Source organism: Furipterus horrens, unplaced genomic scaffold (genome assembly GCF_987537825.1).
Source record: "Furipterus horrens unplaced genomic scaffold, mFurHor1.1.pri manual_scaffold_9, whole genome shotgun sequence".
In the NCBI taxonomy this organism is placed as follows: Eukaryota; Metazoa; Chordata; class Mammalia; order Chiroptera; family Furipteridae; genus Furipterus; species Furipterus horrens.
The window spans coordinates 41,958,682-41,977,985 of record NW_028327179.1 but is presented as its reverse complement, the minus strand read 5'-3'; the positions used below and the strand labels follow the sequence as shown (position 1 = coordinate 41,977,985).

The 19,304-nt window shown below is 36.3% G+C and overlaps 1 protein-coding gene across 1 annotated transcript in view; it reads right to left on the bottom strand.

The window, feature by feature from the left end:
* SEMA3E (semaphorin 3E) overlaps positions 1-19,304 on the bottom strand; it is a 260,410-nt gene that overhangs the window by 154,152 nt on the left and 86,954 nt on the right. The window lies entirely within an intron of this gene.

Sequence of the window (19,304 nt, the reverse complement as noted above, 5' to 3'; positions counted from 1 at the left end):
TCTTAGGCTATTAAAATATTGTGACTTTTTAAAAGTTTGTCTTTGAACAAAGTTATATTTCTTCCTGATCTTTTAATTAGAGGATTTAACATTCTCTCTCTCTCCTGCCTGTTTTTAATATTAGTTTTCTATATACATATCCCAAATCCAACCCTTCTCCAGCAGTTGTCTACAGTTCCTCTCAACACTCTTCTCTGCATCTGGTAGCCCATCAGTTTCATTGCCCTGAAGAAGTCTCTTTGGATCCCTAAACTAGCAGCCCTGGGGACTGGCTTCCCTCTCTTGGCACACACTCTCACGGGGAGATGGCTTATCACTCTTGTTCAAGGAATTCCTTTTATTTCTTTGTTGCCAGAATCCCTTCTTTCTGGATCTATCTCTCTGTTGGCCTACTCGCCAGCTTTGGTGGGCAATTCGTCTAAGGGTTTCCTAAGAAATGGTGCATCAGAGTTAACTGTTTGAGATCATGCAAGTCTCAAATGTATTAAATTAATTGATACATTAGTTAGATATAGAATTCCACATTGGAAATCATTTCTCTCTGAAATTTGAAGGCATTTTTCTGTTGTTTCCTGCCTTTTAGGGTTGAAGCTATGAAGAACAAAAGTGCTAATCCCTGAAGAGTATGTAACCCATTTATTTTCTTTAGAACCTCATACAATATATTTCCAAGGTTCTAAAATGTTATGATGATCTACTTTAGCATGTTTGTCAACTATATTGGTCCTTTCACTTCGGAAATAAATTTATTTAAGCACTAATAAATTTTCTTCAATGACTTTACTGATTAATTCTCTCACATACTCCCTATTTCCCTATTTTCTCTTTCTTCACAATTATTTTTTTGAACTTCTGGATTGACCCCAAATGTGCTTATGTTTACTCACTCATTTTTTTTTCTATCATTTTCCTCTTTTTTTTTTTTGTCTACTTCAAGGATATTTCCTCAACTTCACACTCCAAAACTTCTTTTGTGATTTTTATTCTGCCTCACAGATGTTAAATTAGAGTTGTTATATTTTTGGCTTCTCCTTAAAATAACATTTATTCTTGTTTTATGGATGAAATATTTTCTCTAATCTTTATAAAGATCTTTTCTTTCTCCCAGTATGCTTTCTGTTCCCACCAAGTTACTTTAATTATTTATTTGGTCTCTACTTACTTTTTCATTTTAATAGGTTTTTTCAGCTGTCCAGCGGTCTTAGGTTGTATGCTTATATTTAAAAGGGAGGCTTAAGAATGGAAGCTCTAGAACATGAGTAGGACTTGTCAGTTGAGACCTTTGCTGTGAAGAAGGTTGGTAAATTGTTTCTTTAAGGAAGCCCAACATGAGTGTCTTTCTTTATACTGGTCACAATTTGAAAGCCTTTGGAGAAGATGGCTAGGCAATTTTCAATCACTAATGGGCTGAAACTGATATGAACTCAGTCATAAGAGATGATTATGTACATATTTTATACATATTTTCCCAACTTTAAAATCAAGAACATCATGTTTATAGCTTAAAACTGGGCGTGTTGGCGCTAACTACAAACTATATTATCAAGAGCAAAAAGTTTAACACAGATAAATAATATTGCCAAATGTCAATTCACTATTCATTTTCATATTAAGTAGTCACTCATCTATACAGGCCAAAAAAAACCAAGACTGGATAAATAACTCTCCATGATTTCATTATGAAAGCTATTCCTCCCCAAACCTTTGTTTTAACAATTTTGCGTACTAACTTCATTTGCAAACTATGACCCATAAAATAATATATAATTGAATATAATTCAGTTCTCAAGTTATTTTTTAAAGAAAAATCTTTAAAATGAATACATTTTCAGAAAGAGTATTATAAAAATAAAAATATACAATAAAATTTAATTGACATTGCAGTAACTTATAACTTCTCTATCTTCAGAGTCTTTTAGATTTCCTTAAAAAAACATATTGTAAGGGTTAAAATATGTGAAAAATATGCTCAAGTGGAAAAGTAAGTATGTTTTAGATAATGAGTGTTATATCTTTACAAAAACCTTCCAGACAAGGTATGAGATTAGAAGAATATTCAAGTTTCCTATTCAACCTTCATTAAGGGTTATCTTTTTGGTAAAGTATTTTAAATCATGCACACAGTGGTCATTGGAATGTAACATAAGTATTTTAAATAGTAACTAAAGAATTTCATAAATGCTACAAGGAGCAGCTCTTGAAATGACTAAAAATTTTCATTCTTCATAAAAGGGAAGAAAGGCCAATTCTCTTCTACCAAAGAGGAGTGTTACTGGCATATTCTTTACTGATAACATCATGGACTAAAACTGTACTCTAGTAATTGTGTTGATATGTTTGCTTCTGTTTGCCCATGACTTTGCTTTCCTGGTAAGGGTGACTTATTCGGAAGGACCTGTCAAGGTGTATAATAGTTAGTAGTTATCTTTGTATACTCTAGGTAATACGTGGAAAATTGAGCTATCCCACTCAAAACCTAGCAAATATGTTTTATAAAATAATATATTAGTGTATGGTAAAGAGAGTCAATTTCTCATAAAGAAACTAGATCCTGCTTCACAAAAATTCACAAACATCTCATGAGCCTAGATAGTCTATGGATTCTAAGGGTTTTTAGACCTAAAATATGCTGTGAGTAGGTAGGTGGCTGTTCCAAGTGACAGAGTACATACTGGACCCTAGCTGATATGGATCTAGGATCTCCTGTTACATGGAAGTGGGTCAGGAAAAAGCTAAGCAAGGAGATGGAGACCTCATCAAGGTATCTGGAATCCACAGAACAGAAATGCTAGGCTGAGATACTGAAGCAGAAATCAAGTATCAGTATTCTTTCAGTGATGGAGACACACCTTTAAATGGATTAAGCATTTTATAAAGGGGATTTGTGTGATTGACATGTATACTGGGGTATTTCTCAGAATCAAAGGAATCAGAACTTCAGGGACTGAAGTTGGGGACTACACACTAGTTTGTGTCTCTTTTCTAACACCACACACATACTCTTATATAACTGATTATATTTTCCTCTCTGATCTGGAGTTAGGTCCACTCAATATGGTGAGAACAGCTAAGAGCAAGACCAAGGCTGAACTGTATCTGGACAGATCCCTTTCGATCCAGGAAAAACTACCTTTCCTCCACCATTTCAGAGGATTAAAGGTTATAACTCAGATTATTCTGACTTAGGTCTCATGTAATTTTATATTTAGGAGGTACAGAGTACTGTAATTGTATAAAGTACTGTGATTGTATCATTATGTCATGACTAAGGGAGGGATTTGGGGACATCTTGATTTTCAGACTCTACATGGATTTGAAAGTAGCTCCCTAAAATAAAGGAGTTACTCTTAGCTGAAAACAGAAATAGAACAACACCTACTACATTTATGCTCAAACAATAAAATTAGGTAAACAGAATGGGCAAAAGGAAAAGATTGTTCATTTGAAATTAGGTACAGGCCCAGCCTTTCTTTGGAATACTAAGAATTGGCACTATAAAAAAAGATGAATTTCATACCTGGATGATCATTTCAAGGTGCTGTTATGACAACCACTCAAGTAAGGGTTGCCTGGAAATGTGTGAGACAGACTGCTTTCCTACCACTACAGACTAGAGTAGAAACGTTTCACTATCTGTCATGCTGCAGCTGGAACAGGACTTTCAAAGATGCTCTACATCTTAGCTCCACTGCATCAATTCATGCTGGCTAATTCATGATTAGTCCACATGTAGTTGTTACAAGCCCTGCTTTCTTCATTAATTGCCCTGATTAAGGGTGTCAGCTCCTAAATTGTGGGCTCCTTGAGCAGATAAAATGTGCATTCACATTTGTATTTCCCATAGTAAGTGGGCACCCAGGAGATATTTGCCAAATAAAATAATCATCAGATGTTCTATTCTAGGTAGAGGATCTAAGAGGTAGGTGAAGGGAGATACTTTTAAATTGGTTCTCAACTAAATATTTTAAAAGTGAATGAAAACAATAACAGTAAATAGATTGATGGAGAAAAATAGTATATACAGGGGTGTAAAAGATAAAACGTTATACATATGCTTCAAACTTTTTCATTATACATTAGAACAAATATATAGAAATAAAAAATAATTTAAATTAGACTGCATAATAGGAAAAAACTTCCATTTTGGTACATTTTTAATATCATGTCTTATTATTTAAAAATTTTAAATAGACTATAAAAGATAGATGAAAATATCTTAAACTTAGTCATACACATTTCAGAAGAGGATCAATATACTTACTTATACCATAAATTACTTAAATCAATTGTATGTATGTATTTTTTTTTAAACAATTTTTAAAAAATATTTGTTTGTTTGTTTGTTTGTTTGTTTGCTTTAGAGAGAGGAAAGGGCAGGAAAAACATTGATGTGTGAGAGATACATTGATCAGTTGCCTCTCAAATGCCCTCAACTGGGGACCTGGCCCACAAGCCAGACATGTGCCCTTGACTGGGAATTGAACCAGTGACTTATCAGTTCTCAGACCGGCACTCAATCCACTGAGCCACACCAGCCAGGGCTGTATATATTTTCAATATACATAAACAAATTCTCAGATTTGAATTCAGGTTTTATTTGGGCATATCTATGTGCTGCAAATTTTTCCAAACCCTGAAATAACACAGTGATCAAAAAAATGGAGTCTATTTGAATGGAACTTACATTTCAATGGGCACAGATATAGAGTTCATATTGCTAATTGCTTACTACAAGGCTCCTGTCACTATTCTAAAAATTTAGAGTATTAACTTGCTTGTTCCTTACAATAGCCATATGGGGTAAGTAGTATTATTTTCTCCATTTTACAGATTAGAAAATTGATGAATAGAAAGGTTAACTTGTAAAAGGTCATAAATAACCAGTAGCAGAGGGGAAATAAGCACCAGGTATTCTGGCTCAAAATATATCTTCTGAATCACTTTGCAATACTGCCTCTCATCGTAAACAAATACTAAGACATATGTACCTTTTCTTAATGTTATCTCTATCTTTATGGATGTCGAAAATATTATTCTACTTCATGTTCATACAAAATAAAACTTATTTCTTCAAAATTACATGTCACCTGTTTTGAATCGATAAATACTGAATTTCAGCACCCTATGAAAATGTCTGACTTCTCCTGAATGTCCCTATTACCAACTTCAGCTCCATGCCTTCACAAACTTCTAGGCTCATTGCTTCCTTGTTTGCTTCAGTTCTGATGACAGGCACCTTTAGGAAAATAGGAATGTTCTCACAGTCATTGGGAGTGCTGACAACAGAGTTCAGCTGCCAGACCTTTCAGGGAATCCCAGCTGAGGAGAGGAAGAAAGCCACCTTGCCCAACGTCAAGCCCCTTCCCAGGGTGGCCCATATCTTATGCCTGATCCATGTGGGGGTAAAATACAGGATAAATCTGAAGAATGATCTCAATTTCAGAGCTTCAAATATCTCTGTTTTTCCTTCATGTTTCTATGACATTTACTTACTTATTAAAATTTTATTTTTTCAGTTTAGAACAGACACTAAGTATGAAAATGCATACATTTTAAGATACTAAAATATTTTATTTAGCTACTCTCCATTTTTTGCTGTAAAAATTATGAAGGAAAGAGTTGTATATTTTCTCTTTGATTAATTTGAACCACCTTAAAACATGAGAGGCACCTTGAAAATACATGTAATTTCAATATAAATATTTGCATTCTACTGTTCCATATGGGCATCCTCGGGAGATGGAACATTTGGCTTTTGGCTATCAAACCAAAGCGTGATAAACGTGACTTTTTAAAATTAGCACATGTTGCTCTTGTTATTTCTGTTGGCAAACAGCCTATACAAGTTTAGAAAATTTGAAGGAGCTCTTTTCAATGCAAAAATTTAGGCATAATTTAAAAATAACAAATCAGGGATCTTTTTAGGATTTAAGGTTTATTCATTTCATTACATCTTTATTTTCTTGTTATATTCTTTGACTCCTTTTTAAATTTGAGGACATAAAACAGAGCTAGGAAACTCTTCTCATATTATAGAGAATAGGATTTAATTAACACTGTCAGATATGAGAATTTAGGAAACCTGTATTCAACTGCATTTCCTCTCTAGAACTTAATGTTTTCTATAAGATTTAATGTCTGTCTTCATGAGACCAGACATCAAGTCTGTTTCACGCTCAAAGAGAAGCACCTAGGAGTGACTGGCACACAATAGGAATTCAAACAATAGTTTTTGAAAGGATGAATTGATAAATATATGAATGAACTGCATAATAATATATAGCAAAATATAACCTTTTCCTTTAGGAAGAAAACGTTTGCTGTAATGGAAACAGTCTAACTAAGGAGGCCACATCTTCAAACCTGGGCTCTAGTTTCTTCTCTGCAGTTACTCTCTCTCTATAAATGCTTCAGTTTAAAAAGAGCATGAAATAAAAAGGGAATAGATTATTGTGTACACTTTTGAAGTCCTGCCCAATTTACAGATATATTCTAGGTGAAATTATTACCTCTTTGAAAAAAAAAATCTGAGGCTATAGTCTTGATGTGTCTATTTGTGTTCATTTGTTAATGAAGTATTATTCCATGTGATCTCTAATGTGAGCAAGTCTCACTGGAGCATCTTTTCTGTTCCTTCAATGAAGATGAACACTAAATCCAGAACATAAATTAATTTTTACATGGTTTTCTCATTCACCCCCTACAAATATCTAGAATATCGCTATCTTCCAAATATCTTAACTATACCAAAAGCCATTCCCATAAGCACTTCCTTCTCTATCTTTCTCTCCTTTTCCTCCTCCCCCTGCACTTGTCTAACTGTCACCACCTGAATTTCCTTAAGGCATCATGTGGTGGTCTGAGGATATACAACCTAAAATGGAACCTCCCTTTTCTAACCTCATTTGTGTGAGTCACACGTGGGGGAAAAAGAAAAAAAAAAAGAAAAAAAGCAAGGCCAAGAGGCAGAGAAAGACAGAAAACACATGCCACAGATATCTTTCGTCTGAGCTGAGACAGAGATGAGTAATTTCAGGTCCCCACTGAGCCTCAGCCCTAGGGGAAGTCACTTCCATCTAAAACTTTCTTCCCTTTGCTAGTCTGCTTAAATGAGATGTGAATAATTAAAAAGAAGGAGGAGAAGGAAAGCAGTGAGTTACTGGAACCAAGGCTGGTCAGATGGCCCAGGCACCACCACTGAGCGGTGGCTCAGTCCCCACGCTGCCTCCCCTGCTGTGCTGAGGCCTCCTCCCAAAGAGGAGCGCCCTCTCCTCATAAATATCCATGACTGCATTCATGCAAGGGCTTCTTGCCCCTGGAGCTCTCCCCTTTACCCTCACTGCTATCAACAATTCAAGTATTGTTCTATGTAACATATTCCATGGTAAGACAATGTAGCTCCGATTTTAAGCCTATGCCAATTCTAGTTAATTTAGGGCAGCTTTCTGACTTTTTAGACCACACCCCCAGGTAACAAATCCATTTCCCTTCACAGCCAGTACACACACAAGACCATATAAAATATATATCTGGAAAACAAGGCTTCATAAAACAATACTAATTATCTGCAACATACACAGATCTTTTCTGATTTATTTTATCCCTTTAAAAATTGACTGGCCCAATTAAATCAGTCTCTTGGGGTGCTACTCAAGTATAAAGATCTGTTTTGGGGCATGGGGCATTCCTCAGGTGATTCCCATGTGAGGTAACTTTGGGTACCACCATTCTGTTAGGCAGGATAGACAGCAAACCAAGGCAGGGAGGGGAAGGGAGACATGTCCTACTATTAATTCAGCATTCCTGAGCTTGGTCAGATAAGATTGCCAGGTGTTCCAAAGATCATAAGAGAGACCACGATAAGCGCAGGAGAAGGGGAGCCTTTGAAATTCTGTGTATCATTTCCACTATCTGGGAAAGGAGCCTTTGAAACTGTGTTAATCCCAAGGTCCAGAGAAGGGAGGAGGAGGGGGAGCGTAGAGGCTGGCTGCAAGCATAAAACCCCTAAAACTCCAGAAGGCAGGTGCCCACTGTCAGCTTCATGCAAAAGTGTATTTCATGAATAAATTTGCTACCACGTTTTTGCTATATTCTTTGTCTCTTGCCTCAATTTATCTCTCAACAGTGAGACAAGGACAGAGGAGGAAAGTCCCCTAATTTGGTGCCCCCAGTAACAATTCTAAAGGGTTTTCACGTGATTATCTTAAATTTTTGAGAAATATGGTCTTATCACTTGTAAATAATAGTTTTACTTTTTCATTTACAGTCATTATATTTCTTAATCTATTTCTTCTTTTATTATATTACTCAGAATTTAAATAATACTAAAAACAAGCATTTATTTAGAAAAAAAATGGCCTTATCCTATTGTGGGGCTGTGCTATGAGGAGCTTTCCTCTATGCCTGTAGCCAGGGGTCCAAGGGCTCTATTCAGTCTGTGCAGGTCTTCCGATGCCAGAAAGGCTCCCCAACCTTAGAACGTAGCAAACGGGCAAAGGTCTCATCACGGTGAATGGGCCTTCCCTGACCCAGCGCCCACACTGCAAATCAAGCTACTGGCACCTGCTCTGCTTATGTGCAAGGGATGATCCCCCTGCTAGATGGCATGTTGGTGTGAAGGGTGCTAGCCACACATGGCCCAGATTTACGCAGAGCACCAGTTCATCTCCAAAGCCCTGGAGGCCTATTACCTGCAGATGTAAATGAGGCTGATGGAAGTGATGGATGTCCTCATCCAGCATGACTAGAACCTGCTGGCCCCTGATCCCCACTGCTGCTAATCCAAAAAGTTTGGAGGCATTGGTGCAGCATGTTGGCTCTCAGAAATCCTACTGATAAGTTCATCATGATGATCAGGGTGCATTTTTGTCATAAAAAATGACTGTGGGACTTAAGGTTAAATCAATCAATCAATAATAAATGGCTGTGGCCTCTAAAATTGACTGCATCCTCTATTAAACATTCACAACTGGAGTTAGCAAACTGCGTTCCCAGGGCCTAATCAGGTCTGCCACCTGTTTTCGTACATCAACTTGTATGATGCACAACCACACCCACTTTTTAATGTACCATCTATGGCTGCTTTCCTGCAATAGTAGCAGAGCTGAGTAGTGTGACAGAGACTGTATGGTCCCCAAAGTCTAAGCTCTTTTTTTATCTGACCCTACAGAAAGTTTTCTTACCCCTCTTGTTTAAAGTGCATATTTTGCCTTAGGAAGAGTAGTGTTAGTGTAAGAAGCAAAGAGGTTAGAAAGGGAATCAGGACCTTGAATGGTCTTGTATTCCAGGGCAGAAATTGGATTTTATCCCAAGGGCAGTAATGAGCCATTCCCATGTAGAAGTGAAGCTCTTTCTGATCAGCAGTTTCCAGCTGGGTTCTGAAACCCTGAAAGTAGAGCGTATCAGGCAGGGATGAAATTGTATCCTGTGCCTTGTGCGTTTCTAGCCTCCAATACTGTGGTCAATGTTCCCTGTGAGTCCACTAAATGTGCACTTAGTTTCTGCCTCAATGTGACTATGAAACTTCTGGAATTTATAACCTTCTGCCAATTTTAATTTTTATTATTTTAAAGGTTTATTCTCATTTAAGAGAGGGGGGAAGGGAGAGAGAGAAAAAGAGAGTAAGACACCGAGAGAGAGAGATATTTATGTGAGAGAGAAACATCAACTGGTTGCCTCCTATGTGCTGCCTGACCAGGGATAGGACATGCAACTCAGGCATGCGCCCTCACCCGGAATCCAAGCGGCAACCTTTCCATATACCGTGTACTGAATACCATGCTCCAACCAACTGAGCCCACTGGCCGTGGCCTTCCTGCCAATTTTTACGTAAATATTCCTGCCTGAGTCTCACCAAACGGTTTCATAACTCTGGACTATATATGGTAGGCATTCTGGCTCCACCTAAAGATGTGTCTTTCTTGTTCTCTAAAGATAGGTGGTATTGGAGATTAACTACACTTCTTGCCTGAAGCTGGTGTGGTTTTGACAGAACATGAATTAAGCAGCAAGCTCAATAAATTAAAGGTGGTCAAGAGACTAGTAAAAAAGCTACTATTTTTTAAAAAGAGGTAATGCTTGATGTATTCATTAAGCTGACATGATAAACATTTACACTAGTCATCTATCAAGTGTTTTGCTTTAAGTAATCACAGCAGCCATGGAGTTCTTCCTGCAACTTCAACCCTATTCACACTTGCTTCAAAAGCAGCACTAAAGAAACTGCTGTGGTCTGGAGAATGATTACTAAAGCTATAATATTCTGATGTTATCATTTAAAGCTGCATTTAAAAAAAATATCTCTTTATATTCTAAAGGTACAGCAAGAAAATATTATTGAGGCAAAATGTCTCAATTAATTATTTTAAGGTTTTATTTTCTTTGCCATGTGGGTTTTATTAACAGAGGTAAGAAAAATAGAAAGATCTTACAATATATAGTAGAGTAGAAAAGTATGTTTAGCTTAGACATAAAGGTCCTATAAACGGTTTATGAAAAGACTTCTAAAAGAAAAAAAGATTCTAAACCTAAATTATGATTAAATCTGCATTATACATAAAGAAAAAAAATGGTGGTTTCCAAAGAGAATGGTTATGTGTCAAAAGTGAGATGTGAAAAACGCCGGAAGATTAATAAAACCAAGCAGGATCTCATTACTCAAACATCCCCAAGTGGAACAAATGATTTGATTTTGCTTTGCCTCTCTATACACCAATGATGGAATCTGCTTTTTTTGTGAAGCAGCCAAAATGTCAGCTTGATAAATGGGGTAATTCTTTTGAAAGTACCTACTCATGTTTTTTTTTTTTTTTAATATGTTGAGAAATGTATGTTGTAGAACTAAGATTAATTATTTGGTAAAAATCTAAATAAAGCTTTGCGCATTTTGACTAAAATCATTTGAAATTTTTGATAAATTGACCACATAAAATTTTTAAAATTGAATTTCTGTTTAAACGATTGAACATACAGGGACATAACCATGACATCAAATGATTTTAGTTTGCCATGAGAACACCTTAGAACAACTAAAGCTAATATCTGTTACTAATACCATATTTAGGACTTGAACAATTAGTAACAATTTGTAAAAGTAGTGTTAACTGTCTATATATTTTGGGTATGATATGAAAATCCTTCTAGAGTTATTTGGATAATCTTTCATTTATATGGCACCTTTTCTCCCAAGTCACTTGAAAAATATGGTAAAGACTTATGTCCAAATATACCTAAAGCTATACAAAACAAGTCAAGCAAATAATAAGAAAATCTTGCCGATAAAAAGAGCTGTTAGGATTTTTAATAACCAGCTTTAAAAACCACCATTTACAATAACAGTTTGAAAAGATTATTGCCAAATGAATATAAATATCCACAACAAAACAGTATTCCTAGGGACCTCATTGATAGCCTAGTTATCTTGTGGCTAATTTTAGCCTAGGTTTTCTGTAAAAATATCCAGTATTTAGTTTATATTTTATTCAAAGTTATACATTGGTATGGATTGAATTTTGTTTCACCCAAATTCATTTATTGAAAACCTCCAACATGATTGCATTTGGAGATCGGGTTTGGAGGAGGGAATTAAGGTTATATGAGCTCATAAGGGTGGGCCCTAATCCAATAGGGTTATGGCCTTATAAAAAAAGGAAGAGAATACAATCTCCTTCCCCCCTTCACTTTGCTAGTACACAGCAAGGGGGCAGCCAACTAAAAGTCAGGAAGAGCGGGCTCATCAGAAACCAAATCTTGATTTTGGGCTTCCTAACATCTAGAACTATGAGAAATAAATTTCTGTTGCTTAATCTTTCCTGTCTGTGGTACCTTGTTATAGCAGCCCAAGCTGAAAAAGACATACCTGTTCACAATTTAAATAGTCAAATCATTCTTCAATATTTGTTATGAAAAATAGCCATGCCTGCACGTTGCAGCTCTTCCCAAGTCCAATTCCCATTCCCTAGATAGTGGTCGGGGTATCTGGCAATGTCTAGAGTCATTTTTGGTATCACAAATGGAGGAAGGGGGAGAGGGTTGTTATTGACATCTAGTGGGTAGAGGCCAGTGATGCTTTTAAACGTTTTTCAGTACACAGGACAGCTACACACAGCAATAAATGATCTGGCCCCAGATGTCAGTAATGTCCAGGTTGAGGAACCCTGCCTTTGAGGCAATCACTTTTATGCCGTGACTTTTTAACAGTTATTTTCAAATCCCTAAATAATATGGTTGTTTTTCTGCTTATTTTTTAAATTGAGGTAGAATTCACATATCATACAATTGTGAATCGTCGTCGGCAGCCGTCCGTCTCGAGAGACGATGGTGTAGCTTCTTAAGAGTCTATCTGCACCGCCGAGAATGGCTGTGCAGTCCGACTCGGGAGTGATACGGTATCTGTCTCCTCCCGTGTTAAATGGACATCTTGCGATGATGCTGGAGTGTCCTCTCCAGTGAAGCTGAAGCTACAGAGCCTGGGCAGGGTGATATGGAGGGTCTGCTGTTGCCCATGCAGCAGACCCCTCCTCTCTTCGCAGCTGAAGGGTCCAAGGGAAAGACGGAGTCAATACAGCTTGGCTTCAGGTGCGCCGCAGGAGTTGCCGGTGTTGACTACAACGTCAAACCGCCTTAGGGACTCCGGCTCCGGATTTTCTGTCGGGGTTTACTCCCTTAGCCTTTCCCCTGAAGAGGTATGCCGCAAGGCAGCGGAGGTTTTTTGGAGTCAGAGTTTTCCTTCTCTCATGTGCCCTGACTGGAAGATCGAACCAGCGACACTTAGCTCGCAGGCCGACGCTCAATCCACTGAGCCAAACCAGCCAGGTAAACAATTGTGAATAATCTAATGCTTTTTAGTATATTCATAGATAAATAATTACAACCATAACTAGTCAATTTTAGAACATTTTCATCATCTCAAAAAGAAACCCCTTACACCTTTTAGTGTCACCTCTCTACAACTACCATTTCCTTTCTTATCCATCCCCAACCCTAAGCAACCACTAATCTACTGTTTGTCTCTATCAATTTCTCCATTCTGGACATTCTTATGCATAGAATCATATAATATGTGGACTTTTCTGACTGGCTTTCTTCACTCAGCATGTTTTTATTGTTTATCCTAGTACGTTGCATGTATCCGTACTTTGTTCCATTGTACAGATGTACCATATTTTGTTTATCTATTCTTCCCTTGATGGACATTTGGGATGTTTCCACCTCTTGACTTATTATGAATAATGCTACTATAAATATTTGCGTACAAATGTTTTTATTTCTGTGTGGACATATGCTTTCATTTCCCTTGGGTACATACCTCGTAGAATTGCTGGGTCATATGGTAATTCCATGTTTAATCATTTGAGGAACTGTCAGCTGTTCTCCAAGGCAGCTGCATCATTTTACATTTCCACCAGCAACATATGAGAGTTCTGATTTCTCCAAACCCTTGCCAGTGCTTATCTGGCTTTTTGCTTCTAGTAATCCTGATGTAGATGAGGTATTATCTCATTGTGGTTTTTATTTGCATTTCCCTGATGAATAAGGCATTGAGCATCTTATCTTTCCATGTGCTGATTGGTCATTTGTATTTCTTCCTTGGAGACATATTAGTATTTCTATCTGTCTCTCATCCATGGCAATCCCATCATGCACATGCATACATCCCATTCCCTTTCTTCCAGTATACTGAAATTACACTTTTGTTAAATCAATATTTGGTTTCCACATTTTTTATTATTAGAAGTATATAAATGTTTTTGATAACTGAATGATTTTGACAGCTTCTGCATAACCTCTCTTCTTTCTAACTTGCTTTTCTTATGATTTCATAACTTTTCTCCCTCTGGAAAAATTGTATTCTTTAAAATATTTTTTATTGAACTTATTGAAGTGACATTAGTTAATAAAGTATATAGGTTTCAGGTGTACAATTCTGTAATACATCATCTGTATGGTATTTTATGTTCACCACCCCAAGTCAAGTCTCCTTCCATCACCTTTTATCCCTCCTCCCACTCCCCTTTCCCTCTGGTAATCACCATACTGTTGTCCATGTCTTTGAGTTGCTTTTTTTTTCTTAATCCTTTCACTATATCATCTACACAAATATTATTTAGGGATCTCTTTATAATCTCTAGGAATTCCCTTCCCTCTCTGATGCTGAAGACTGGTTTTCTGTATCCCTGACTTTCACTTTCTTGGTTTCTCTTGTCTTGGTAGAACAATCCTCTGAAGCTTCCTGAGAATGTATACATGGGAAGCATAATGTGTGAGACTGTCATTCTCTCCTCCCATTCAATTGTTAATTTCACTAGGCCTAGAATTCAAACTTGGAAATAATTTTTCCTCAGAACTTCAAAGAAATTGTTTTGCTGCCTTTTACCCTAGTATTGCTATTGAGAAACTTGACATTCTGACACTTGTCTTTTGTATGGCACTCTTCTTTTACTTTGGAAGCTTCTGGGACCCTATCTTGGTCCTTTAAAGTGTAATGATAACATGTTTAGGTTTGTTTGAGTCTTTTCATCTTTTATACTAGCCTTTGAATGCTAGGAAACGTTCTTTAATTATTTTATTTTCTCTTCTCCACTTTCTGTCTGTCTCCATCTATTTGTCTTTTTGTTCTCCTTTCACTGAGATGTATTTAACCCTACATCCAACTCATTTACTGATTTTTTTAAAACTATCACATGTTTAATGTAAAGAGCTCTTTTTTCCCAAATTTAAAAAAAAAAGAGTATCATTTTGTTGTTTCATGACTGCCATGGTTACTATTATCTCTGAGGATATCAACGAGTTTTTCCATCTTTTCCTGTTCAGTTTTATTGCTTCTGAATACCTCGGTTTTCTCTAACTTGATTTTTATAGCAACATAAATTCTTTAATTTGGGTTGTTTATTAAAGTTTTCCTCAGATACCTGTCTGCTCATATATAAGACTGGGACACTAAAAATTGATTAGAAGCTCCAATTGGATAGGTGGGGACTTTTCAACCTGAGGCCTACAGGGTGGTTTTGCTTGGCAACTTTCTAAGTGTCGGGTCTTACCTTCGGGCTGGCCTCATTCATCATAAAACATTCCTTTAATCTTTTTCTGTTAGGTACAGGCCTGGTGCCAGGCTCTGAGACCACAGGGGGAAGAGAGCTGAAATTTCAACATACTTTAGTAAAATGTTTCTTTATCTCCAAATTTTTTTAGAAGAGTTATCCTCCCTCTCAACTGTGCCTGGTATCCCTCAGTAAGAAAGCCTCTGCTTTATGCTCTTTAGGTAATAAACCATAATTCTTCTGATGACATAGAAAGTGGCAAATATCTGGTTGTAGCGAAGGAAGAAAAGTCTGATACTCTACTTCTTAAAAAGACCTTAAACTTATCTTCCTAATGTTAGCCTCACCTTATCCCAATTTTATAGAATCTGGTACTGCCAATTCCTAATGTTTGGGATGTTCCCTGGTAACTTAACTTACTCTCAGATTTCCTTACTCCAGTTTGGGGTCCAGCTTTCTTGGTCTCTTAAATTAATTACCATCTATTTCTTTGGTTTGCAGCCTTCCAACGTTTCTAAGTCCACCCTCCTTGTCTTTTCTTAGTCATTGTCGCCATGTTCCCCACCCCATTCTCTTACTAATGTCATTCTTACTAAATTTTCTATTGGCATTACCCACATTTAAAGAGTTTTAGAGAAAATTTGGTTAATGTGCATATTCAAGCTGTCATATTTAACAACAACAAAAAATCTTCTTTCCATCTTTAAACTTAAATTTAGCCTTGAAAGATGTTGGTGTCTTAGCCTTGAAAGATGTTAGTGTCAACTTTTAGATCTGATACTGCCCACTAGGTGTATTTTTTAAATCTGGACATTAATCAAGTAAACCATATTAATTTGGGGTGTTAGAGCAATGAGTATGTAAAACAATACTGCTAATCTTTGAACTGGGAATAACCCAATAGATAGTATAAGAATACTCTTCTAAGAACATATATGGCCAAAGTGTATTTAATAATATTTCTTTCTTAGACTCTGTTTTACTTCAGGTCCCTAGAATGAATATATCCATTCTAACTATATCATTCTAAAACGTGTAATACTTTAATGAATATAAACAATATCCTATCAGATATTTTACTTTTGTAATTATGGTATTTTTTTACCTAAATATTTCTCAGTGGTTGACCTGCATACTATTTCAGTAAAAATGCAAAATTGAAAAATAAAGATGTAGATTTCTTAGCCCATCCAATGGACCTCTGAGGGTAGAGGCTTCTTTTTTCTTTTCTTTTTTTTACTTTTATAGGGAAATCTGAAGCACAATAAATTTGAGAATCACACTGAAAACAATGTGTTTAATGAGGTTATGAAATAAATTTTACATGTAGGTTGTAATAAATTTTTTTATACCTCAGAGGCATAAAGCATGAGATGTTTGTTTAAATATAACTGTTTACTGAAGAAAAGATTTGGAAATTTTGTATGCAAATGCCTCAAGAAGTCATTTTCATGTTATATCTTGAAAAAAGAGTTAAAGGAAGGAGATGAGTTGCCTAGATCCTCAGTAAAGAGATGACTGAGTTTTTACAGATGCTCTGACCCTTAGGAAAGGGCTTAAATGATGACGCCATTCAATTTATTGGGGGCAAAAGAGTTCCTGGCATTTGTTCCACCTCATTAATTTATGGGGTAAGAATTCTAGAGTCTGAGAACATGAATTTGCACATACAACACTCTTACTTTCTGGAGGGAAGGACCAAGCAGGACACACTCACCTCTTAAATCTTCAAATTTTCTTTGAAGTTAATATAAAGGTTGTAACTAGTTTCTATACACTGTGAAGGAAGGGTATCATTTCTATCAAATTCCTTGTTTTGTCTACAGCTCCGGCACCGGGCCTGCCACACACTGTAGGGATCAGGAAGTATTTGTTGAATGAATGAACTGATATGGACACCGGATGATGGGAGGCCACAATACTAAGAAAATATATCTGTTGTACAGGGTAAATGCTACTGGATTCAACCATAGTCGGCACTGTGAACCTAATTCTCTTCATCAGTCCTCCTTTGCTAAGAGGGGCAAACATAGAGGTTACTGTTAGCTCATCTAAGACCCATTCTCAGAGACCAATGAAACATGAGCATGATAGCAATGGGAGATTATTAAAGAGTATGATTTTGGCTTTTCATTTTTAGCCAACAGGGGATATTTGGGCAACCAATGCAGTGTTACCCACAAACACAGGAAAACTCAGAGCAGTCACAAAGCCTACCTCCTTCAGAGAATCTGAGAAACTCTGACTCTGGTGGAAGACCTTAGCATGAGACCCCAGCCAGCCATGGCAGCACAAACGTAGAGAATGACATGGTGGCTTTTTATAAGTCAGAAGGAATATATAACCTCTCATATTTCTAAGTGTTCTAAGAAGAGAACTGCATGGAAAAACATCCTCTAAAAGAGGCCTTCTAAGGACTGCATTAAAGAAAACAGAATCTGTGGAGAGCAGGTTAAATGAGCCTAGCATCTCACTGCTATAGTCAGCAGCGTCCTTACAGGACGTAGCTTTTGAAAACTGGCGCTGTGTGGTGACTCAGCAACAGCCAACATGGAAGCCTGACCCCAATGACCAGAATTAGTTAAATCAGTGGAGAATTATGAGGATTTTAGAAGAGTTAATGTTCACATAAATCATGTTTTGTAGTTGTTAACTCTTGTTTCATATTTTAGAAGTCTGAAAGCTTAAATTTAAAATATTTTAACAGGAAATGATTTCATTTTGTTTTCTATGTAATAGAACTAGTTATATATGTGTATATTATAATTATATATTGTATAAATATATACAATAGATTTTATGTAAACCTTTATATATGTACTTAATGTAATATGTATACACAAAATATATTATATGTATATAGATTATATTAAATATACATTTTTATTTTATATATAATAGAACTATATATAAAATATGTATACATTTATAATAGTATAGTTAATAGAACTTTGTAGTGTTTGAATAGTTGAATGAGCAAAATAAAATCCATAGAGAAAAATTTGACCTTTTTGAAAACATAACATCAAATAACATGTACTAATTCACCCTAGAAAGCAAACAGAAGATACAGGATTTTTATTCCTGTCACAGATTGTGTCTTTACCTTTTCATTACACTTATTTGATCTTATAATCAACTTAAATGCTTGTCTCTCTCACTACACTATAAACTCCTAAAGGGCAGGATTTAGTTGGTAATTTACTTATTTTCATGTGTTTTTCTGCCTCTAAGCAACTATAACTGGTAATATATACTCAAAACTTTTTACCAACTAATTAATAAGTTAATACTATAATTAAAAAGTGAGATGCTTTCTATATATACAGACTATTTAAAAGCTAACTTGTCTTGAGCCTTTGGGAAAGTTACTTCCTATGTTAATATTAGCCTTGGTTTTTCCTGATTATACCTATTTGTAGGACTGGTGTAAAAGACAATCTATCAATGCCGTGTACATAGTCTGTGTTCAGTAAGTGGTGGTTATTAATTATGTTATGGATAGTCCTGTACTGATAAAACACTGGATGGACTTTCAGTTTGTGTAAACTGAAACAAATAGATGTAAATCCATTTGGAAAAGGCAGCCACCCCACCTCTCACAACCCCTCCCGCGCCCCCCCACCCCCCGGCAAAATAAAAGACAGCTCGCCAACTTCAGTCTTAGACATAGCAGTTAATTTCCATGGACCCTCTGAAATATCAAATATATTATTCCAACAGCAACGTAACAAAATTAAATAGAATTCTCTTTGTTTTTTAGGCAAGACAGAAAGCCAAATCTGTTAGGAGTTACAGGACTAAAATACAACTTCTGTGATTCCAAGGAACCTGCGTATGTGTCTAGACTCATATAAACTCAAGTTTGTGTTTTTGGTTACTTAACATGATAAAGTTCCAACTCATGTCATCCTCTTAATAAGCTCCTTTGTACTGGAAAATCTATGATGTAATGGCTAGAAAAATTTAAGGTGATACATACATGCAAAAAGGATTGTGGGGCATCAACAAGCTAAGACAGTTCTATTGTAACTGAAACAGTAACAAGAATTCCTCTGGGCAGAAAATGAGGAGGGGGAGGGAGAGGATTAGTTAAATATTTCTTTTCTTCAGCAGCTATATAACTTATTTTCTTTTACTTGTCTTGCATGCCTATAAAATGATGCACTAAACAACACTGACTTCACAACTGCAAAGACACTCTATTTTGCTAAGCTATAGGGAGAAGAAGAAACACAAGCTGAAACCTCAGTATCAGAGTGATGT